The sequence below is a fragment of the Falco naumanni genome, chromosome 1 (assembly GCF_017639655.2).
Source record: "Falco naumanni isolate bFalNau1 chromosome 1, bFalNau1.pat, whole genome shotgun sequence".
Lineage (NCBI taxonomy): Eukaryota > Metazoa > Chordata > Aves > Falconiformes > Falconidae > Falco > Falco naumanni.
The window spans coordinates 121,585,115-121,610,264 of record NC_054054.1 but is presented as its reverse complement, the minus strand read 5'-3'; positions in this window follow the sequence as shown (position 1 = coordinate 121,610,264).

Below are 25,150 nucleotides of genomic sequence, written 5' to 3'. Positions count from 1 at the left end.
CCAATAACCAACATCTTAAACTCTTTCTAAAAATTATCAGGCAGCCTGAGGACAGACAAGAGTGCAATAACGTAATGTGTTCAGGTTATGAAGCACCTCTCAACAAGCATCTGAATTACCCACCAGAGGCTTATTCCAAAGCTTACTACCTAGGAAAAAACCCTCTTTCTGACATTCCAAACCTTGGATCATGTCCCTAATTTACTTTGGGTTCACAGGAAAGCATTTGAAGGACATGTGCGGGTTCAGTAATAAAGGCTAAGTACAAAGGAAAGATGGTGATATCGCCAAAGAGAGATTAAAAAGAAACCCAAGCCTTTACAGATCTCACATTAAAAAGTAGCAAAGCTTTTCCACAAGGAGACTGCCAAACATCTTCAAATCTACTGATCAATTATATTGAATAGTTTCTATTAATATATAAATGAAAGCCTCCACACATATATCTAACTATATTACCTAGTACCTTAAAAGAAAATGCACGTGCCCATACTCCTTTGAATAAAGGAGATTCAGTACCCCTTCTTCATGCCCAGCTAATGATACCACCTTAAATCAGGAGCATCTCACGACTTCTGTAACTAACGTTCCTGTAATTCTGTTCCTGGATTCTGAAAGCATCTCCTGTTCTTCTGTAATTAGCTAAATTAAAGCCTTTTCTGTTTGAAATAAGTAGGGAGAAAAATGAAATCTACACCGAAGGCTGCTTCAGCTACGATGAATCTGACAAGCTCTGTTCTGTAGCGGCCCATCAGAAGGCACTGGCCATGCCCAGCAGCACTGTTTGGCACCGTGCCCGCCTTGCACAGGACACTCGGCAGCCTGGTCCCAGCAAACCTGTATGAGACATGCTGCTGTGACGGTCCGACAAGTTTGGGAACAGCCTGTCCGACTGACTTCACCATGGGAAGGCTTATTCTGCTTTTTCCCCCACAATGGAGCTACGCGTGGACCTGTGATCCACACCACTTCTGATGCTCTCTTAAACGGTACTCGAGGATGTCTAGACACATCATTTTCTGAGAAGCAGATGGTGCTGCTCCTCACTGTGCCAACAAGCACAGTATAGAGGAGCAGGTGATAATAGGAAAAGGAAAGCCCTGTGCTGTGGATTGAGACTGGGAAGATGCAGCCTGCATGCAGCAGTCCTTAATACCTCTAATCTTGGGTGATTTAGTGAATTTTTAGTCTTTTCCTTTTAGGAGTCTCCTGAAGAAATTGAGCACCTCACAAAATAAGTACACAGATTGTGCTAGTACTGACAGACTATTTTCACCTACTGCAATTATAATAAAATCTTAAAATTGTGCTAAACTGACTTAAGTACCACATAGATGCAGTAGAAAAAAAATATTACAGACTGAAAAGAAGAATACAGTCTTCATTTTTTCCTAACCTAGCTGTGACAACTTGCTCATAGCTGATGAGAAGGACCAGGAGGCGATCATGTTGGACTTTGTTAAGATGTTTGGAGCCCGCTCGTGACCGTGCATGAATTGCAGACTTAATTTGCGTAAATGAGCATAAAATCTGCACATCTATTTCAAATTATTATTCAAAATTATTTGGAGATCATCAGGCTTCTTCAGAGCTTATATTCAATCCATCTTTTTATTTTACAAGCTTCGATCATACTTTATTATAAAGCCAACACCATTAGAGAAAAAATTATTTAAAACTCAAATTGAATTAGCAAGGATTATCCACAATTATTTTCTTTCATTTAAAATGTAAATTTGGATGGCAGCTATCTGGAACCAGAGTAAAAGAGAGACTCCTGTTTGATGATTCATACCGACTTGTAGGATGCATTTAATAAGAAACTACAAGAACTCCCATTCTACACAGCTGGATAGGCTTCTCTCATGCTGTGCTACTACGTTTCTAATCCAAGTTTTACAATTGCCTTTCCACTTCCCAAGTTTGCAGACATCCTGGGTCATGCTGGACCAAGCAGCTTTAGTGCTAAGTCTATTAGGGTACATCCTATGCGGTGTTGCTGTGTACTCTTTAGTCTCTTACATGCAGGCAAGGGAACAGGCACAAGGAGCGTGGCTTCCACACATGCATGCATTATCCACCATAGCTTATTATTAATTCAATTCTGTTGGGTTATCTTGCTGCAAATAAAGCTTGAGAGTAGAATCACTGCTGTAACATCCATCAAAGCTACTCGCACTTGCATAGCTGTGAGGCTGAAGCTTGTCCATTATTTTGGAAGCAAATGCATTTTGGTGCATTCACTGTTCCCAGTGCTCTGCTTCCCTGTCTCCCACATCAAACAGAATTAACATTCAATCAACATTTCTCTAAGAATGGGACAAAAACACTTGAATGAGCTTGATTAAAATTCAGATAGAGTCTGAACTAGGATATCAACATCATAGATCAATAAGATCCAGACAGAAATGGATTACAGTCAAATGAATATATACATATTATTCCTGCCTTTCCTTCATTTTCTCTCAAACATTTTTATATCTTCCTTCTAGCTTTTTTTTCTGGCTGCACCTGCCTCTTTAGAATGACATCTAAAAAGATCCACGCTCCCATGTAAAACTATTTGCCACATGCAGATAGTATTATTATTTGTATTACAGTGCAAAGCAAAATGTGGGACTAATGCTGGAAAAATTGTACATTGTGTCTCAGAGGTCCTTCAGTGCAACAGAGGACAATCAATGGAAGAAAAGCTGTCCTCTTACTCTCCTTTATGTGTGGGAAATGGATGAAAGAGCAGGAAGAGTCAAAAGAAAAAGCGGTCTTGTTACAAGTAAATCTACTAAAAAATAAATGATGAAGTCACGTAGAGCTCATGTTTGGTAAGTCACTGGATAAAACCCAAAAGCCATCCTTGGAATAGGGCTATTCCCACTACCCATTTCACATTTTCCCTAAATAACTTGGACAAAGTCATGAAGGAAGACATCGGCAGAGTCACGATTTAAGTTATGCCCTATGGGATATCAGTTTAGTATGGGTGTAACATACTGGGGAAGGTACGAGCTTAGGAAAGTCCACCTTTACAGAATTCAGTAGCTGAAAGGAACAGGAAAATCCTAGCAAAGCCACAGCATCAGGGCAATCCCTGCTCATGGCCAGTTTTGCTGTGTGAACAAGTACCAGTTAAGATATTTGCAGTGAAAAGTTTTCTTTGTCTTTCTCATAAAGCTCAGACCTGTCCTGGCTTTTTATAAGCTCAGTATAACATCATCCAACACCACACAGTAATGACTGTGGAGTACAACCTGCCTTTCCTTTCTTATTTCATACATCATTTCAAACTCACTGCAATAAGCTCACAAAGCCAGCAGAGGCTTTAAAAAGTTAATGAGAAAGATGTAAGAAAAATGTATTACTGTTTGTTTCAGAAAATCTTACAATGTTGGTGGTTATATACTCTGAGACACTATGTTAGTCCCACACTGTGGGGTTTTATTGCATTACTCTGGCAAGTAAACCAACGTATCATTAATGACCGAACCTTTGTGTCCTTACTTAGTGCTGCTTTTGATGATAATGATTCCTGAATAAGGGGTTCGGGCTTGCCTCTAGTTTCAGTTTTCCAGCACAAACTAGGATGAATCCAAAACAACAGCTATTAATACAATTTTAGTTTTAAATAAAGCTCTGCATGTTGCCTAAAGGTCTGGTCTCGTGGCTTTTCTATGCTTCTGGCTTCATCAAATCAAGAACAGAGCCATGGAAACATTAAGAGAGATGCAGAATTGATAACCAAAGATGTAATAGCCTTCTAAAAGAAGCTGCTGTCCCTACAGAACTGGGTGAAGGTGCAAGACTGAGGAACAATTTTCATTTGTCTAAATCAATGGGTCTGTACTCGGAAACTACTTTACTGGTGGTGCAAAGCAGTCCTGATGAAAAAAGTCTTTATTTTCCATTGATTCAATCAAACCAAATAAAAGCTAATATTGACACAGACATTGGTAATAGCGAGTTTTGATCACTGCAGATAAGCATTCTCTACCACACTTGTGCTACACTTTCAGTTCCTTTACTACTCAAAGCCCTCTGCTCCATTAGTTTGAAATGAAAGAGAGTTTGGTTGTAATATAGCCTGCGATTTTCCTTAAATATTTCAGTAACATTTATACTGTACCTTATCCACAAATGAAATTTCTTAGAGAAAGATATGACATTCGTGATAACTTTTAATATATAAGTGATGGGATTTTTCAATTTACATATGGAAAGTTAGGTTAGGGTAAACCAGCATACATCATACTTGCCAGAAGATTTATGTGTTTTATTTCAAAATATTAAAACACACTTAGTTCATTGTTTTTCAGACAGTGAACAGACTTGAGAGTAAAAATGAATCGGTGTAGAATAAATAAATCAATGTCTTGTACATACTATATATTTGATGACAATATATAACTACAGATACAGAAATCCTTTGTTTGTGACTAACACACCTATTAATTTTAAATTAATGATGTGCTACACCTAAAATAGCTAAATCTGAAGTGAAGTCTATTACTTAACCAAAAATCAAACCTCTAGCATGACCAAATATTATTTTCCTGGCAATGGAAAATGATAAAGAAAGACGTATGAATACCAGAAGACAAGTCTGCTTTCGGACATTTCCAACTACACACTTGTTGCTTGGGGTGCATGTTATTAATTTCTACTGCTTTATTTTTTTTATTGTAGAGTGTTTATTCATCTTCCCTTTCCATCAAAATGGGTAACAGGCTGTTCCTACTCCTAATGATTTCAACGAAACAAGTGCTTGTACTTTGTGTCACACCTCGGTGATCCAGGTTTGATTCACCCAGATAAAACCGGATTAGTTTACACCAGGTTTCCAAATGCTGCAAAACATTATTTCTCATTTGTGGAAGAATATATTTAAACATCGACTTTGTAATAACGGTCAAAAAGAATTACAAATGAAGAGGAACAACTACTTAGTTTGCTGTAAAGTCCGGTGACATTAATTCAGAGATTCCTGCTAGTTTAAAGAGGCTTTGGAGCTGGACTGTACTGAGACTAAGATTGTGATTTTTTATTGCCTCATGGTAACCAATGACTTGGAATCCCCCTATTTCTGACATTGAACAGTCAACTAACTGTTCATTTTTGCTTAAAAATAAGTATAATTTACTTCAAATTGTTCCTACAGAGAGGCTCAAACAGTACTTAAAAAATTAAAAACAATAGAAATAAAGGAATACATATATACACACACACAACGCTATGGGTTTTGGTTGCGCTGGTTTTTTTAAAATAGTAATTTGAAAGGGTTCAATTCATACTTACTAGTATCTAGGGCCCAATTTTTATGTATAGTCGCAAATATATAGTGGGACTGAATGGGCACGATTCACAGTACATATAGTGCCTGAACAGTCTCCCCATAAAGCTTATCGGCTCTCTACCAGCGAGATTATCACCCCAGATAATGACAACTGTAGGCACGGAAGATTTTCAGGCTTCATGTACTCTGTATCACAATCTGATGACACTTTCACTCGTAGGGCACATTCATCCTAAATCATACACCACCTCTGCACATATATCCCATTGGATGAAGTCTAACACAAAGCAGTACTTTTTTTCAGGTGACAGACATTTGACAAATAGATACATGAATGCCAAAGACCACTCTAGATGGTACGGTGCTGCTACTGCAAAGGCACCTGTGCTTAATATCATTGCACATGCACGTGAGATCTCACGGAAGGTTCTTGTTTGAATAAGGTTTTGGTACAGGGGCTCAGGGAAAGGCAGGAAGCTTTCTACAGAAAAGGCTTTGATGGCCAAACCAAACTGAAGGAGATGTGCAGAAGTGCACCCAGTGTTAGAAGTTTCCAGGAGGGAGCTCTGACTCAGAGTTGGTTTTCCTGGTCCCCCTTCTTTCTTTCTTACACCTCTTTAGTTGGGCCAGACTGATTTTCCAATCACAGCTACATTAAAGATTTAATGGGAGCAGAAGATACTTATTTTGGAACCACGGTCTTGTTTGCTCCGGACAGGAGAAGATAACCCTTCTCTGCCTGACAGCTTATCCCTACTCCCCCGGTCACGTTCCTCTGAGACACAAGAATGCAGACAGACAGCACCAGCCTCCCTCTTTGTGTCAAAGAGGCACAAATTCCCATGGCCGGGGCTCCGCTCTGCATGAGGATTGAGATGAAATGATCCAGGCTGGGACCCTTCACACACAGAATGATTTTTTTTTTTTTTTTTGTGCTGCACAAGGTGGCACTGAGTTTCTTTAGGAGATGTATTGTACCTCTGTCATGTCAAGCTACCAAAAGGTATGATGGCTGTTATGGCAAGCCCTTATCATTGCATGGCAAAGCATTGAACACACATAATGCCTTGGTCAGATGCACCAGCATCTTCCTTTTTCTTTACTGCAATCAGTTTTCTTTTCTTTCTTTTTCTAATTTACACTTATCTAAGCAAAGTATAATACACCAGATTAGTCTTTTTTTAAGTCCAACAGTGTTTCCTGTAAACCTAGCTTCCCCTCACCTCCAGTGCAAGGTATCTTCTAAACCTACCAGAAGCAATGGAAGATTAAAGGATCAGGTGATTTTTCATATGTATAAAGAATACATGATCTTATAACACATGCACAAATTCACTGGAAAAAGAAATATCCCTCTCTTCGATTGCACTAACCAACACGCGGTAAAAACTGAATATATTTAACTTTCTTCTGTGCTCTTTCTACTGCTATGGAACTGCTCATATGCATAAAACTAAGGCTGCATTTGCGTATGAATTTTGCAGGACTATAGCCTACTTTATAATGTGTATTCTTCCTTTTCTATGCTGTATCTTCCATTTTCATTATGCCTCAATTAGCACACTGAAATATGCCAAGCGGTTTCACGTGAAATATGTTTCTCATTTTAATCAGTTTAGCATCAAAGGTTTTAGGCTGATATTTTCTAGGTTAGTGCGTAGGGTGTTTATTAATTTGTCTGTGATGCCTTCTCTCATTAGTGTTTAATGGAATTTCAAGCAATCCCAGCAGCTAGTAGATAATTTATTTTTTAAACACATTCTTATCAGTGTATTAAACAATCAAGAGTCTCTGTTGTTTCTGAATAATCTGGAGTGCTTGTTTCATCTCCAGATTAGAAAGCAGTATACTCAGAGTCCTGATTGTACAGAGCTTTTTATTTTAATTTAGCCTGATTGAAAAGTAGCAGCCTAACAGCCCCTGAGATTTGGATCCTCCAGTATTCTCTTTGCAAAGACATGACCAAAACAAATGCCACCGAGTCCTGATCCAGCTAATCCCTTTACTGGTGAAAAAGACCCCCGCCACAGGCTTAGCCAACGCACAGGACCCATGTGTGTTGGAAATCTGCTCCAGCAAGGCAGGCTGAGACCACCGCCAGCGCTCACCTCCTCTGCTGCCTATGGCTCTTGCCCTTCTATAATACACCCGTTGCGCAAATACTCAGCAACTGAGAGTGTAGCGATGTCTACCAACTGTTGACCTTTGCTGCATTTGAACCTAAGACACTTTAGAGAGCCAAGAGTTTCAGCATCCCTGAAATAATGTCAATAATTTAAGAAGAAATCTACCACTCCCATCACTGAAGCAATATTTTAAAAATCAGCTTGTGTTTCAAAGATTTTGAAAGGATTCGGTAATATCCCAAGTAAGCTTGTCAATACTTTATGAGTGTTTAAATCATACGTTTGAAAAAAAACCCTGATGTATTTAGTAGTAGAATGAATTGTGAAGGCCTAATTTTTTCCCATAGAGAAAGTTTTAAAATCTAATAATAATCTCTACAGAGAAAACAAAAAGAAAGTTTTTCTACTTTTAGAAGAGCGAATAACAAGCAAGAACATGGAAGGAGTTTTCCATGTATACGGCCTGTCTACAGTAATCAAGAGGCTTGGTTTGGCATATGAAATAGTAATTCCAATGTTGGATGGAGGTGAAACATTACTATGCAAACAAATCTGAGGTTATTTTTGTTTTCATTCCTCTGACATTGTCTTCTCTCAAGCCTATATGAATAAAAAACTGTATCTTCTTGATCACAGTGCCATGAAATCACATTTACATTCTCGTTCCCAGCTCATGTTCTTGTTTCACTTGGTTTAGCATGCCAGATAAGAGTCAGAAACTGACTGCAGCTGTATGAAAATGGCTTAGCCACACGTGTATGAAAGACAGACTCAACAACCATTAAACTAGGTCTCATGACTTTGTCAATGATCCATAGTATTGCTAAAGTTTTGCTAAAGAAGAGAGCTCAGCATTTTACATGGAAGCTTGATTCATCCCTCCTGGTCCAGAAAGGTCACACTGCAAAACAGTGGAGCTGCTGTTTCCAGGCCTGATACTTACCATATCATGGATATTTACAGTGTTCTTCAGCCGCTGCTTTCCTCTCTGTCCCTTCTGCCTTTCTTTTCTGTGAAGGGATTCTCTTGCTTTCCCCTACTAGTACATAATCTTGCACAGTCCTCAGAGATGTTTTCCCATGGGTTATCATTTTTCCCTTCCTGGGGCTACTAGAAATAGGAAACAGCTGTAAAGACAGTTTCCAGGTCTACCAACCTCCTGTAGATAACCGATACAAAACCAACCACCTGAGTAGCACTGCACCTCTGGGTGTAAGATGGTTCGAGAGATCCTTGCTGCAGTGAAAGCCCTTCTGTCTTTGGAAACCCGGAAGTCAATACAGAAACCATGCAGCCCTTAAAAAGCTGGTCCCTCTGCACTACTGAGGGGCACCAGCTCCTGTTGGCGGGATGCCTTTAAAAGCAGAAGTGGTGAGGAACAAACCACGGAGCACACTGCCCTACTTCACCAAAACACAGCCAAACACTTACTGTAACTGTTACAGAATCAAACACCCCAGCAAGGCTGAATGGAGAGGAGAAATGACAGTAAAAGGAGAAAGTCCACCTCTGGACTGCCTGAATATTTTTTTTCTCAGGGAAGTTACGATTTTCTAATGAAAATAAGTCAGGAAATATTTAAGAACTGTTTTAAAAAAATAACTGTAGCAAATTAACTATTTAATTTCTTTCACTATATTACACTTTGAAATAACCAAGGATTTATCTCAGTTACAGAGACAAGCAGCTGTTTTGTACTGACTGCAATGGAACATGTTGCAGAAGAGATGTGCACATTACATTTATCACACATGATGGTCAATTAATTATTTTCAAAACAGATGCAAATCGTAGGCTTTTCCTCATCAGAGAGTAGTTTTCAGGCATTTTACCCAAGTCCAGACACTACTGTCAGCTGCATGATAAGAACCTGGCTCATCCCATGTTCTTTTGTGAAAAAAGTTTTGTTCTCTTTCATTTTGTGTTGCTCTCCACCTGAAGTAAGAGCAATTCCACGGGAATGTATCTTCTGGTTATGGGAGAAATGTAACTATTATCACTGCAGAAAATATGTCCTTCAGCATGCAGTCCTTGAGTTTTTCCCTCAAGGAAAACAGCAGCAGGAAAAACAATGAGGCTTGACACCCAAGGAATATTCTTTTGAAAGGCTAACAACTACCAACTTACGTAATTAAAATGATCTTTCTGTCAGACATAAAAATAACATGAATAAGAAATAATGCCACATTTATATGCATAGTTATAGAATTCAGTTTTCTTTAGAACACAGGCTGTTAAAAGTGACAATGAAAAATTCAGCATAATGGCAATATATGTTAACTCTTCCTAATTGTATGAACTGTTGGGATCATACCCTACGTAAACCCCTTCCACACCTCCCAGATTTGCTTGCAAGCTACAGTACTAAAATTGAAAAGATTACTGTACATGTTTTCACAGGGAAATTATTAATTGCTACGCATTTTGTTCTGCTTTCTGCTATCAAACAAATGAAAACATAGCAGGAGTGAGTGGTTTTACCTGATTAAACAGAACACATCCTCCTGAAAGAGTGGTATTAAGAGCAGAAGCTATAAACTGATTTTCTTGTTACTATTTCAAAACATACGGTACAATATATCCAAGATATGTCTAACAACACGTCAACCTGATGAGGCTCCCGGCATGCCCAGACCTCAGATGGCAATTCCAAAAGCTCACACCTCAGTGCGATCTAATCCCAGTGGAGCACAACCCGCCAGTGCCTGCAGAGCTCCCCCACTGAGCTGTGCACAGGGTCACCAGCCCAAGGGTTAAGTTCACTGAACAGGGAGATAAGATAAAGGAAAAGATGAAAGATATAGGAACCGATAAAGAAAGGGAAGAAGAAGACTAAGGGATGTGAAAGGCACGGGGGAAAAGAGCAAAGTTTGGTATCAAAACTGACAAGCCCCAAAAGATTGTATTACGGTCAAATATTAGTGCATGTGGATGGTTTAACTGCTTTTATAATAAATCTATTACATTTGTTCGGTACCAGAAATGTATAAGCCTATACAATGTTACAAAAGTCCTCACAGCTGAAAGTGTGTCTTTTTGGAGGGAACGTGAACTTGGGGAAAAAAACCCAAAAGCCATGATTTCTGACTTCTACTTGGAACGCTCTATAGATTTACTTCTTTAGGAACTATTGATGAAAGAACAGGAAAAGGAGGCCTTTCCCCCCATAGTTAATTCTTCTTGTGGTTTTATTTACATGCTCTGTCAGCAGTTGGAGTGGGGTAAATTCTAAAGAGGGTTGAGCCGAGAGCTGCCAGGCTTTCCCGGGTCACCTCATTCCCCGCCATCCCATACGCGGCAGGTGAGAACGCACAGGCCAATAACCACATCCAGTTGTCCTAAAACAATCCTTGTTCCAGTGAACGACCTCAGGCAACTTCTGATCAAATCCTCAGTCAAGAAATAAATGTGCACATGAAACAGCAGTGAAGAAAATCACTCTGCAGACTCATGTAAGCCACTTGGTATTTGAAAATAATCACCACCATCATCATCGTTCTCCTCATCTTCCTCCTATGGTTCTGTCTCTAAGGGGGAAAAATTGCTAAATAATTACAAATTATCTTTTAAAATGAGTCCACTGGATTAAATTTAAAAATACAGGCTTTAGAAATCTTACAGTCGACAAAAAATACTAGTGCCATTACCACCCAGCACAAGTAATGTTGTCTTATCAAGGAATTTTGATTCACAGACCAACAGACTGTGTGTGTGTGTGTGTGTGTGTGTGTGGGCGAATAAAAAAAAGAGGTTAATTCACCTCAAACAGATTAACGTAATTTCTCAAGATACTCTTGCTGAGATTCAAAGCCAATTTTCAGGAGAATAAATTATAAACAGTGTGGTGGTTTGACCCCAGCTGGACATGGACACCAGGTGCCCACCAAAGCTGCTCTATCACTGCCCTTCCTCAACCGGACAGGGGAGAGAAAATATCAGAAAGGCTCGTGGGTGGAGATAAGGATGGGGAGATCACTCAGCAGTTACCATCATGGGCAAAACAGACTCAACTTGGGGAAATTAATTTAACCTATTAACATTCAAATTAGAGTAGGATAATAAAAACTAAAATCCAAACTTAAAAACAGCTTCCCCCCCCGCCCACTCCTCCTTCTTCCCAGGCTCAGCTTTACTCCCAATTTCTCACAGAAATCCAACAGAATGGTTGAATAAAAAAATACCCAAAATAAAAGGAAGAATGTGAATTATAGTGAGGGATCGAGTCCCATTCTGATGTAATGAAATTTATGTGTGCAAATCCTATCAGCATCAACAGGAGCTGCACACAAATACCTGAAAAGCAAATTACTTCAAATTTACCTACATAAACATGTTCATTGGTTCATTGACTGCCTTTGGAAGCTTCTCTTGACTGTGAAATGTGGACACTGGAAAAAGTATGAGCAAAAAAAAAAATCCACAGAAAGTAAAAAAAAAAAAAAAAAAAGCAGCCACATAAGCTCTTTTCTGTAGCCAAAAGGCTGGTCTGTGGTTTATGTCTGCCCAGGAAATTTCCAGAACCTCAAATGAAGACCCATCATGTTCTTCCTTTGGAAGCACTAGAAAAATTCTCTCATTTCCTCCAAGCTCAACTTTGATTTTAGGAGTCTGATACAAGGACTGCTGCAATATAGGACTTAGCTCAAGAAAGAGGATTTTTTTTTTTTTAAGTTATACACAAGGCAAAAATTCCTCAAAAGATTACTGGAGAAAATCTTTGCAACAACTTAATGGTTTACGTTGGTTGGTGGATTTCTTGAAGCAGTTGTTATGCTGTAGATCAAGCTTCCATGGGGTTAAGGACTGATCAGACAAAAATTGAGAACAGATTTGGAAATCAGACCACAACTAGAAATTAGAACTCCCACTGGAAAGAGAAAACTCGTTGTGTGTCAGATCAGAACAAAACAGAAAATTTAAAAATGTTCAGTTGAGCAGAAATTCTCAGCAATACAGTCCTGAGAGCACGGAAACATTTAACTGAAATGAAAATAAAAAAGGACAATATATAAAAGTCCAAGTGGAATGAGGTGAAATGCAATGACAAAGTTGAATCTACTAACTTACACATTTTTACCACCTTTAATTTGGAAGATGCTTATGTATCCCTGAGAAATACTTACATTTTGATTAATCTGTTTTCTGACAGGACACTTTTGTGTCAAGAATTTTTACCCATGCTGATTATCAGTTTTGAACATCTTGTAACAGTCATGGAAATATTCCCTATAGACAATGAATCAATTCCCTTAGGAGGAGAAAAAGGAGGCAGAAGACAGTTTCACTAGAATTAGACAAGTTGAAGGCATTGCAGACTTTCTGGGATTTCCAAATTGAACTTTTAACCCCAGAGATCCTTTTAAAACCTCTTGTAGTTCTAGGGTTTTAAAATACAACACTTCTATGAAGAAGGATAGAACTTTACAGACAGGTAATATGGGATCCTTCCCTTCAATGTTTTGCTTTTCATCAAAATGTATTTCAAATTATTCATGATCAACACAAAAAGTTTCAGTTGAGATTGATTATTTCACAAGACAAGTACATTTAATTGCCTTTTGCCATGACCAGTGCTGACTCAATTTGACTTTGCCAGTAATTCATGTACTTTCATGAATATGCATATACTTTTCTGTACAGGTTGGCATTATTAAATTTGACTTTTCCCAAGAGCAGGGAAATGAGTTGAATGAAAAAGAGAATTAAGAAAAAGAACAGGTGATAAACAAATAGATACGAAGAGAATTCTGTCACTTGGGCTAGTTTAGCACACATCCCCTTCTTGCCCCAAGATTCACTCACTGCCAGGTCCCAGGTTGCTGTTTACTCTGATGTCTTTTGGTTTTGTGAATATCTTCATGAAAGCCTTTCCAGCCAACACTAATGTGCAGCAATTTATAACAGCAATATCATTCAATTTTACTGTGCCAAAATGCCCTGACCCTCATCATTTCAAAATAATTTCTTTTTGCTTTCATCAGCCGAAGATCACTGTAAATTTGCACCTCACTGGAAAGTAAAACACTGACTACACACTTTGTTTCCTTCAAAGAGAAAACATATCTATCATTCATGTCATAGAGTAGTTGTCTCCAAAAATAAAACATTCTGTTCATGTAGAAAAACTGCCTGGAACCACAAAAGACTGATTTTTCTCCTAGAGCAACAGTAACACTTTTTATGCTAGCATCTGCTTTGGTTTACATGCAGCATATGCATTAAGGACCTGGTATGCCATGTCCAAATCATGTTGAAACATCTCTGAAGTAACGGATGGGGACCTCATCCATTAAAAATTAGGACAACCCCCCTGTGAACAGCCTCTGATTCACTTAACTGAGGCAGTCATCCTCTGCCATTCCTGGGATATCAGGCTGGATATCTGCCCCCAACGAAAATGTAAAGCTCTAGACCCTACTCACAAGCAGAGCCCCAGCTGTGGAAGCCCCCAGCACCCTCAGCTCAGCCTCCTGGAAGCACTCGGCTACGCTCAAGTCTCTGATCTGCGATTCTCAAACAAAGGAATATTTTCAAGAGTCAATGTCATTATCCAGGATTCAAATCAAACAGATCAATAAGAACATTCCCCACTCCCACAAACACCCAACCCTGAAATCTATAAAATTTAAATGAAATCACTTTACTTTCAGGTTTATGACATTGATGGGAATTGGAGTTAATTTATTTCAGACACATGGAAGGAGAGAGCTCCGAGTACTAACAGCCTTTCAGGAAAGTAAATTGTACATTATGTGAATGAAGTAGGAAACTAATACTTGAGAAACAACAACAAAGCAAACAAAAAAAATTAAGCTATCAAACAACAGTCAGAATACCAAACCACAAAAGTACCTAGATCCTGCACCCCTAGCTCCAGAGCCGGTGTGAGACAAAGAACCGACAAAGGACAGTATCTAACGGGAAAGTTCAGGCTTTTATTCGGAGAAGCCAATAAGCTTAATGGAAGGAAAGTGAGGAGGAAATACCACATCTCAAAATCTAGTGGCTCACTTGGAAACATAATTCCCTGGTTTTCTTTTAAAATCTCCCCCATACATATGCCGTGCAATGAATTATATTGAAATGGATGAGCTCCTGTCATCTATTATTTGAAATGTGAGTTGAGGTTCACTTTAAATTATTCCTCTGCCAGAGAACACATAAAAAAAGAGGACCCAATAGTTTCTACTCTGAAAGCCATTTCACCATAAATATATGTCTCCTGCTGACAATATATTGGATGAGCTTGTTTACAGATTCCCATTCCTATGGCCTCAGATAGTCCCCAGCCTCTTAACTTTATTCTCATTGCAATATGTATTTTAGGTAGTCACGTATAGGGAAAAAAAAAATTATGGTCTTAGCAATACTCTTACATTTACTCCCCAAATTAATAAAAACTAAGAGAAAAGAGTGGATAGCACGTGACAAGCTTGTAGGCGCAGAACTGTACCTCACAATAGTCTTTACTAAACGGTGGTGTTGTACAGACTCTCACCTGAACACTGCATCTTTTTTGCAGAAGGACCAAAGTCATATTTTATGGGGGTTTTGTTTTCAGTAAACTTGCTAATAAAAGCCGTTCATGGAGGACTAGACATAATAAAGCACTCAAAATAACAGCAACGTAATTTCAGCTAATTCTACTTTCTTCCTCCCCTTGTATGGGACAGGTGATAGCTTCCAAACTTGTACCCAGTTTCAACATCATCTTATTACTTTCTCTTGCCGTTTCAAACCTCAGACCACAGTGATTGTCACCTGTATAACAACCTTGAGAAACCAGTGCTCCCCTTTTACAAAGATACAAACAGTGTGAGGCTTGATAACTCAGAAATGTACTCACTAGCCATCAATCCACATTTTCATAATAATGACAAATACATGATATGTGCAATGGATGGATGGCTCAGTCACTGGCTGCTTCCTGTTTTTAGCGTTGCTATGACAAATCAATATGGATGTGCTGCAGGTGGGCTTGATATTTGTGCTGTTTGTTATTTGTTTGCGGTTTTTGCAAAGAAATACTGTCTTCTTATAGGTATTATTTGATAAAATTAACTTCAAGTGACATCCCTGAATAAAACAACCAAATAACCTAGCAGCTTTTTTTCTAGCAAAGCTAGAAAATTATCTTCCATGCCAGCAATTGGGATGAAGACAACTGTCTACATTTCTTGCAACAATGCATGCACATTCTGGTAAGAAACAATGGAAATTATTTGCCTTAATTTTCAGATCCCGAGTATTATATTAAAATTAGAAGCTGTATAATAAAGATCACAGATCAGTGGGTTAAACAATGGTTGTATATGAAGCTGTATTAGAACAAGCATTAGTATTTTACATAGTAGAACATCAATAATTACACCACGGTAGTAGATTGATTTTCTTTTACATTTGAAGGCTTATACACACGTACGTATACACATACACAAATCAATTTCTAAATTAAATGCACTTTGTCTACCATACATGCATTCAATAAGCTGAATTATTGTTTTGCCTCTGAAAGCACATCTTATAGAAAGTCCATTATGCTTTTGAAGAACTTGGTCGTTGGGAATTTTGATACACACTGTTGTGCAATATTTCAGTTATGAGGTTTGAATAAAGCTTTAAAAGAAGCCTTAAATTCAGGAAAGAATTTAATATCTAAATAATTTGAATGAAGTCATACCTCGAAAATAGAATAGCTCCACAGGGTGCTAGCTACAGAGCAGGACCCTGCTTCCCAAGGCTGTCAAACCTAGGTTAAAGACTACTGCTGCACCCAAAACCTGAGAAGGAAAAGATCATCTCAAGTAATTTTCTGAACATCTTTCCAGAGCTACTGCTTGAATCTGCAGATATTCTGCTGAATTTTTAGTTACTTGCAATTAGATTAGACATGTTTCTGCACACACTTGCTTTAAACACTGAATACATGCTGCATGACAAATATGACTTGTTTCAACATATGTTAGACATTCCATATCTCTTTTAACATAAAACAAACAGTTGCAGTTATAACAACACTTATTTTCTGTGCCAGGTTTTAATTACATAGAACTGGAACTCAGAGCATTGCTCAGTCCAGTAAACACTATTCATAACCACAGATCATGTGTATTATTCCTACAATGCAATTCGAAACACTGGTATGTATAATTTCAATATTATAATTATTCACTCTGGACTCTTCAATAGATGTCTCTCAATATTGTTTTACTGATTCAAATCAACTCTAATTAATATCTGTAAAGCACTTGATCATGCAAATCATTATGTGAATGTCAGGGATTTTTCCTGCAATATAATTCTAACAAATACTCCTACTATTCATTATTTATGAGTCATGAAAAGGTGTTTGATACTTCACAGACACACAAAATGACAGATTTCCTGTCCTTGTATGCTTAATAACGTAGAGGGATATAAAAATAAGTGTATTGGTTTGCTTTTTGTCAGTTTACCTTGACATAACATCAGCTCAAAGATTTGCATCATCAGAACAACTTGGTGGATCTAAGGAGAATCTTCAAACTCTTTTGATTTGAAATCAGCTGTATTTTGATTCCAAGTACAGAGCCAGACGCTTGATGCTTTAAAAGATGTTTAAAGTCTTAGAATAAACAATTAAAAAAACACCAGCTAATTGCAGCAGAAAATACGAGATTTGCTTCAGAGAATCATCTTTTATTTTTCCTAAGCCAGTAATTCTAGCATTTCTCAGAGGGAGTTTTTCTTCCTTTAGGTATGCAAATCAATTTCATACATATTACTAATTAGAATTATAATGAATGTGCCTTTGGAAGAGATGTTGGCCTATTTACTCATTAACTGGAGGGTAAAGAAGCAGTCTTGTGATTTGCTCTCTTGATTCATCATGTTGCACTCTCAACCACATGCCAGCCACTCTGCACAGCACCTTCTGTAGGGTGCACAGCACCTTCTGTAGGGTGCACAGCAGCAGCATGAGGTTGCTGAGCAAATGCTATTCTAACGCTGAAGAGGTGCTCAACTCTACACTGCTGTGGTGAACGTTGCGGACAGCCAGTGTTGGAGTTTGAGAATGTAGATATATTAAATATGACTCAGAAAATCTCTTCACAGAACTCAAGTTATCTTTTGGGGGCTGAGATACAGTTAACTTTGTAAAATTTATCTTCTACTGTTTTTCATAATTAGAGATTATAAAACTACTACTCTTGTTTTATACCCTTGTCAAAAGACCTCCTTGTGCAGTATATTTTATTACAACAGATTCCCATAAACCAGATTCTTTATAGGCACTTCAGGTAAATGGTAAGCAGTCCGCTAAATAATAAAAACACTAGAAGACAAACACTAAAAGAAAATATTAAAGGAAAAGAACATGCATGGAGACAGTTGGCCAAAATGAGCCAAAACAGAGCCATGGCTACAGCTTCAAGAAAGCTTCAGGACTTTCTTATGACAAATAGCTAATTTAAAGCAATCCAGCATAAACCTACATGTGCTTTAACAAACCAAGATGGAAACATTTTAGGATTACTAGCCATTTGGAAGCAGGAAAAGATATAATATTGGAGAATGCAGCTCCACAGAACATGTCCTGTACTTCAAAATATTAAAGGAAGAAAAAACATAATAATAAAAAGATCTAGGAGCTATGGACCTGGTAGATTAATAAATGACAGGTTAAATATATCTGACAAGTGCAATTATAAAATAGTCTCATAACAGGGTGCATGCAGGCTAAGAACATGTGCCACATGACTTCAGCTGAAAGACTGGACACCAGCATCAAACAACCCTTGCACAAGGACCTAGCTCTAGTGCACAGCTTCAATTTTAGCTCATTTAGAGTCCACATCTTGCAATCGACATTTAAGCTGATTCCAGTTCAGAGCCAGTAAAAAACACCTACTTGCTCCTGGGACTGCCTTCAGCTTCAGCTCTAAATTCAACCCAATCTTAATCCCCCTCCAGAATCCCCAGCTTGCTCCAACCCTAATTATCTCCCAAAGTCCACTGCTACAAGATCTTTCACATACAGCTGCACTTATACTGTCTCTGAATAGCTGAGGATCTGGTCTGCATTGTAAATACCTGCACCTGCAGTTTAAAAACAATCTCCTGATGAGCTGTAAGATGAGAAAAAAAGAATCTTGTACAAAGCTATTCAGGAAGAAAGTAAATCTCAAACTCCATTACATCAGCTTTTACAGCCACTTGATGGAAAAGGTACACCTAGCAATGAATATTTTAGTGAGAAGCTACCACATCTTATCACCTCATCAAAATATATGCACATAATTCTCTTGATTACTGCTTTATAAAACAAAACTGTGATTGTATGTTACCAGTTAGGAGTATTAAGACACTACTCTTTTACAAGACTCCTCAAAGCACTTTAGTAAGACAGGTAGTGTTGCATTCATACTTCCAACGCAGAGACAAGGTCATTTGCACATAGCACAGCTAGGAGCGGAGTCAGAGCCTCATTTCTTCTTTATTTGCTACTGTACCTGCCTGCCAAAGCAAAGCACTCCTGTAATGCATACTGTGACACTGTGAATATAGATATAAAGTTCTTAATGTAGCCATATTCCTTACCGTTTATAATATGGATGGAGTTGATGGTGAATAGGGTGGAATTTTCTCTATCAGTGTTACATTAGGGAACAACTTTTGCTGGTTAGTAACAGTACATTATCATACCGCTTCCCAGACCATCCATTAAGGAAACACAGAACTTTCCAGCCCACACACTTGACATCACATACTGAGCTATCTGCTTGCCTTCAGGTGTTTGTTGAAGGGCTGTTTAGCATAATGAGAGCCAGCTATGTTTGTCATGAATTTCACAGCAACTTCCAAGAAAATCTATGGGAAAAGTTATGTGCAAAGCATAGTTTTGGCTGCGCTTGTGTGCATCGTGACTAGCAGACATCAGCATAATCAGGGACCCACTCATGCAACACCCAACTGGTCTCAGCAGCAGAAAGAGGCAGGAATAAACAGTTTGGTTGATTCAGTATTGGACAAGTAGTACCGGTCACTTAGCAACCTTCAGTTCTGGGAGAGGTACAGATGGTGAAACACCTGCAGCAGCCTTCAAATCAGGGACTAGATTTTTCTCTCATGCCAGTTTGGCACTTCAAAAGCTTCTTCCATTTTACACAGATTCTTATGTTACATCCTTGCAAGAGGGAGGAGAGTCATCAATCAATTACTGTAAGCAAGGCTAGAGTAACCCATTCAGGCACAAGTGAATGAGCTAAAATAGATGTGAATATAGTCTTGGGCACAGTGTTTTCCTGGGGAAGGTTTCTGTTCTAACTTCCTTTTATGTAAATACATTGCCAGGAAATATCAATTTATGCAATTCAGTATAACAATCACCTTTAGGCAGCTAGAAAGAACACTAACAAAAAAAAAAGATACTCAATCGACTCTCCCTAGGTACATTCAACACATTGCATTTTGATTATTAACAATCTATCAGCATAGACATCTGCATTGTCTTCACTGCTTTTACTCCTCTGCTGTTAATTTCATACACAACATAGAAATCAGAGGTTAAAGAACCACAAAGTACAGTGCTTTACTGAGTAAGTCACATAGTTTGTCACATTTATCACTTAGCAGTGGCTGGCAGGGACTTAAGTCTAATGAGCAGCTTATTAGCCTAGGTGAGCAGGGCTGTATTCCTAGAGCTGCCACTGACCTGGTGCATAAATTCAGGAATTACACCTTGCTTCCCTCTGCTTCTGGGTGGAACCACAGCTCAGGAACTGATATATCAAGGGCATGGATATTCTGATGCACGCTATTACGGTAACTGTGCTCCTACTTCCATTTTGCAGATGGGGAACAAAGCTAACGAGCTCAGATTCTTCTTTCCAGCAGCACTAGATGTCATTCTCAAAACTGATGGCAAAAAACAAGCCAGACTGTGGGAATTCTTGACTGTGATATCTGTGAGGCCAAAAGGTCACAAGGAGTTATAGAGATTAGACATTTGTAAGAATATCTATAATATCTCGGGCTGTAATTATGAATTCAAAACAAAACCCTCAACCCTTAATTGCTTAGAGCTTTTCCTGTCTTTGAAGATGGGAGAAAATTTCCCCCTAGAGTTCCTTAGACTACAATTGCCTTTTGTTTGGGTTACCTCTGAAACCTGTGGTTTAAACCCTATCTGTGACAGCTACGGGCTACAGAGACACTGCACTGATCCAATACATTAACTCACATGTTTCTGTTCCGAAAACACTATCAATTTTATATAAAACTTTCTGCTTTCCTCCTTCGTCATATTTACCGCATGAATGAGCCAGCATACAAATTTAATCTCTCTTTTTTTAAAAGACTGAAGGCAGCATTCCAGCCAGATACTGATCTACTCAGGCTCTTTTATCTCTCTAATGGTCAATGCTGACATGTACTTAAGGAAGCTGAGAAAACAATGACAAAATAAACACTAGCTAAAAAGAAATAATTTCTGCCATCAGCTTCGATAGCTCAGGATTTCTGCCCATTACCAAGTCCACTATGACTCAGGTCTGTTATGATCTACCCAGATATGATGACTTTGGTTGGCTGTGTAGTGTATTACAATTCTAAATGTCACTATTGATTCAGCTGCTCACTGACATTTTTCTGCATAGACAGACATTATTTTAAGTGCTACTTTGTTGTTATGGCTAATGTATTTGTAGGCAAGTTATTCACTAGATGACCATGTGCTTGATTTTAAGCCATTATGTCCATTATACCCCAATGTATGTCTTCCTTAGGAAGGACACATCTTTCATTAGGAGTATCAGTTATGTTTTACCAGTGTTGTTATGACTCAACGGTTTCAGGTTGTGAATTTTGTTTGGGTCCCCCCTTAACAATTTAATAACCTTTCTTCAGCATTTAAAGGTGTTTCTCTGCATGTGTGCACAAGGATGTGATGCAACACCTGAAGACGCATCACTGACAGCTTTATGGAACCCATGTTAGTAAAAAGAAAAATGTTGAGATGCGCTGTGTGATGTGTATTAAAAATCAACTCTGGTTAGGCTTTGTTCTTCCTATAGAGTATATGACTGAGGTCGGGAATTCTGTGGTCCTCTTAAGTTGTCTCTCTCCTATTGTACCTTGTTTTACTGGTGCTCTACTTTTTAAAAGGAATTATGGGCATTTCACGTGGTAATATTGTGATCAAACACTTTAGGAATCAAGCACTTTCACACTTTAAACTAGATGCATGTTTACATGATTAAGGTAAAAAAATATATATAGTTGAAGCTGACTGAAGAAACTCCAAGACTTAACTTTACTAACTGTATAAAAAGATGTTTCTTTTTAAAGCACATATAAAATTCCTAAACATTCATAAAGAAGTTACGCTGAACCATTTGTGATGACATACTTAAAAGTGATTTATCATCCTGCATAGATCTCTATACAGCAAGTACATGAAGGCAACTGTCAGGTTTGCTCTTAGGGCAGAAATAGATTTCATGGTTTAGATGCCAAATTATATTTGACATTTAATTTACCATCTATGAAGATGTAATATTTCACCTCAGCAGAAAAGGAAGAAAACAGCAGGAAATTCCATTTGCCAACGAGAAATGCCAACACTCCTTGCTCTCAATAATCAGATCTCTAAAGTAATAGATTATCGACCATAACAAAGTACATCTAAACGTGATGAATGTAATGGACTAGAGAGGATATTTTGTATATAGAACTGAACAAATAACGCATATAACAAGAATGAGTGTCATGATTCTTATCTTTTTCCCAATTTGGTCTGGACAACAGGGAGTAACAGCATTGCTAGATAAGTGCCAGTCTCAAGCAATGTAAAGTTCAGAGCAAGACTTACTTCCAACATCAGCAGACTTGGAACCAGCTCTGGATAAGGACAGGGGAGCATCTTGTATGGGATCTCTCATACAGCAAGGCAAGAAGCAAGTGGGGTCACAAACTGTTCATATGTCATTATCTTATTTTCTTGCAAAATTATGTAGAAATTTTAGCAGTTACCAAACTTTTCCAAGCATGAACTTAACGCATACCTTTCCCATTTTCTATTTTTGGGGAAACAGAAATTCAGAAACCATAGACCTATTTTTTAGTTAGCACAAGATGCACATAAACGCAAAGCTAGCTCTGCCAGTGATCTCAGACACTTATTCATAACATCCCCAGTGACAGTGATGTGCAGCACTTGCATTCTTCTGTCTCCCAAATCTCTCCCCCTTCCAGACACACACTGATGGCTCTGAAAGGGAAGGGAGATGCTCTCATGTATACAGATATTTCATTTCACTATTGTATATTATTCACCGTTCCTCAGCAAATAACAGCTGAAAACTTCTCTCAGGAAGAGTCAGGAAATAAACATGGACTTTACTAATGTCTTGTTCCATATTTGTAGTTACCAAAGTGGTTTGGGTGTTCCGAGCTATCTAAGTGAAGATTTCATTAATGGAGGACAGAACTATTCTTACAGAGCGTATTAAAATTAATTAGCCTTCAAGAGCAGAAAACTGTGAGCAACAAGATTCAGAGGCAAGTAAATTAACAATGGATCTCATTAAAAAGAAGCTGTTTAGACTAGAATGCCATGTTACTTTGGAGTAAATCAAAGCTTTCGAAATGACCACTTTCTTTAGCTGCTGAAATTAAGGGGAAAGCATTGTCACTTGATCCTCCAGATGTTCATGCAGATTCTGGAGTTCTAGAAGACTGCCTGGGGGGAGTTACCATCAACTTACTTTCAAGTATTATCTTATTTACAGATAGAGCACCTACAGATGTAGTCATCACAAGAGGGAAACGCAGTAATTTCAAAGGCTAGCCACAGCCTGCATTAAGAGTGTATTTCTGGCAGAGAAATTGGGAAACATCTGTTTTCCAGATAAAAGATGCACAGAGTCTGCACCAAGTTGCTGCTGCACACGTAGACACCTTGGCTTTAATACTCCTCTACCAGAGGACATCACCATCCAAGGGTAGTTAGTTTGTATATTGTCAGTGGCCAGCAGGTGTTTTTTGCTTGTTTGCAGTTTAATAGTTTAAGTATCAGACTGAGTCTCATTAAACTGGGGGGTGGGGATCGTGGTAAAACTTTGCAAATCCTTTCTGTAGATCACTGATAGTAATTATGCCCAGCTACAAATATTGAAGCACAACGTCACATGCATGTGCATACCTTAATTATTTTACCACTTTTTAAAGCTAGACAAGTGATAGAAAATGAAAATTAATCAGAGAAATTACAGCAAAAGTCCAGTATGTTTATGAAGTAAGGCCCTGGTCCTGTAACACAAATGCAGGCTTGGCTTCATTACAAGTGTTCTCACTGACTTCATCTCAGAGAGGGAAATTAAGAATTTGCCTGTGAATCATTGTAGCATCATCACCAGCCAAATTTGCAAAAGCATTGATCATATGGCATGAGGAATAATTTACCCAACTCTGTACAGATACATTTTGGTGAACAGGCATCTTCTTCCCTCCTAGCTGTAAGCGGACTGAAAATAGATGGTCATAAATACTCAAACAACCTCAATTCTCTGTTAGTAGCTCCAGTTTGAGAGCAAAAATGCCCAGTCATTATATGTCTGATTTGTATTTTTTTTTTTAAGGGGGATGCTTCACATACCTGCCCTTCTCAAGAAACATTTGCTGTGAATCCTAAATTTCATTGTTGCATAAGGATTAGACTCTGGTGTCAGTGTAAGTAGTGCTGTAGGTAAGCACTGAATAGACTTCAGAAACACTTTCTGAAAACAGTAAAACAGATTCATTTCATGCAAGCTATTCATCTTGCTTTATTTTTTTGTTATTAACCAATGAAGTAATTGTCGCCCATCTGTGAGACAGTAATACTACTTACTTAATCGATTTCATCTGGCTGTCAATGGCTACCAACTCAGTCTATTTGTCTTAACATTTGTTTGTGCTGTCATCTGCAGCAGCGGAATTGCTTGAGATAGTTTAATTTCAGGATACATAAGAGGAGGGCAATCATTACAGACATTCAGGTAGCTTGATATCTAAGGATTTACCCTGGAAGTTATTGAAGACTCCAGGCCTGACCCAGCAAAATATGCTTGATATGAAAGACACTATTAACACCACCAATAAATATCTATTATGTAGCAACCTTTCTTGTTTATATCAAAGAAAGCAGCTTGACAAATAAAGATGCTGAGATGCAAATGATTTTGAAAAAGTTAACCTACAATGCAGTACCAGTAGCAGGAACAAAACTCAGTTTCCTGATTCCCAGTCCAATCCTTTATCCACACCACAGGATCTATATACTCGCTGTATTAGATGTTCCCTTCTTAGAGCTGGATGGACCAGTATATTTGTACTTCATCCAACATTAATATGCAACCGCTTTTAAAATGGTGCCTGTTTAGACAGACTTCACTGGATAAATCGATCTGTAAATAGCGTAAAGAAAACAGGTTTTGATACTTATAGTTATCGTGAAGGATTTAGTGATGACAGTACAGTATATCACCAACGTTAATTTAATTAGATATCAATTGTACTGGTATGACATTGATATATTATAATTAAAACTAATGATCCACTGATTCTCATCCAGAAATCCAGTTAAGATGACAAATATTCTGCTATTACAGACCAACGAATAAATATTAAAAGTATACAAATGTCCAGGAGGTAAACTAGGCATTCAGTTATGCCAAGGTTCATATGCCAGTAAATTATTTGTTAGGGCTACAGTATG